This window comes from Phalaenopsis equestris, unplaced genomic scaffold (genome assembly GCF_001263595.1).
Source record: "Phalaenopsis equestris unplaced genomic scaffold, ASM126359v1 Scaffold000094, whole genome shotgun sequence".
NCBI classification, from domain to species: Eukaryota; Viridiplantae; Streptophyta; class Magnoliopsida; order Asparagales; family Orchidaceae; genus Phalaenopsis; species Phalaenopsis equestris.
The window spans coordinates 4,640,936-4,642,174 of record NW_018164536.1 but is presented as its reverse complement, the minus strand read 5'-3'; positions in this window follow the sequence as shown (position 1 = coordinate 4,642,174).

Genomic DNA, 1,239 nt, shown 5'->3' with positions numbered 1-1,239 from the left:
AGTAATTTTGTAGCAATTTGAAAGCTTTAAATTTGAAATCAATAAAAATTTAAATCAATGTGATAAAATTTCAAAACTACAGCTAACCCAACCCTCCAACTCTTTTTTTAGCAGTTAATTTTAATTATTGTAGCGAGAGATTGTCGATTATGTGTATATTGAGTGTAAGTTAGTTAAATAGTTAGGTAGAAAAATTGTTATATACAAAGATCTCAAATTAAAAAGCACACCAATAGCTCATATATTTATGTTTCATTTTGAGCAGAATCAATAAAAATTTATCCATGAAAACTACCAATAGCTCATATATTTATGTTTCATTTTGAGCATTTTAACAATTTTGGGGCAAAAAAATTTATCCATGAAAAAATAGTATATATTTGGATGAAACTAGTGCTTCTTTCTAAAATTTTAATATATATATATATTTTTCATAAAAACTACCTTTTGGGTAAGAAAAATTAAATTAGTATAGTCCTATAATGACAAAATAAAAATTTAAAACTTCTCGAGATGATTACTTAAGAGAATATTTATTTTATAGGTAATTATTGTTATAAATGCTTAGTAGTTGAGTTGGATTATCTTGGATTTAAAATATATTTCATTAAAATTAGAGAAATTAAAATGAGAAAGGAGAACATAATTTGTATGTGAATAACTCTAAAAAAAAGCTACAAGATTGTGTTTAGCTGAAACATCATGCACTAGTGATCAGTATGAGTTATAATTAGCCATCCTTCCTCAAAGTAGGAGCAGGTGCCAAGCTAATACAATTGAAATAATTTGTTTTTAGCATCATTATTGTTGGTGAAATAATGAGGTCACTACTAAGAAGGTTTCCCTCTAAAATGTTAAAGCATTATAACCTGAAGACTAAGACAAAGACAATGTGTTAAGGTCATTGAGGCCACTAGAGGTAAGAAATAGATTCTCCCCTAGAAGTGAAGATAATGTGGCCTAAATTTGTTTATTTACTTTATTATGTTTGGAATAGGAGCTAATGAAAATGGTTAAATCAATCTTCTCTTAGATATGGACTTGTTATGTTCTACAATTGGCAAATAAGTGGTGTGAGAAGTTCATGGAGGCCATTAGAGGGGACCTTAATAGTCCTCTCTTAGAGGTGAAAATGGTAAAATAAAAAGGGGAAACGAATCAACTTAATGAGATCATATTTTTTTTTTTTGAAATGGTCAAATCAATCCTTCCATGAAGCTAGAGAAGCTGTAACCTAGA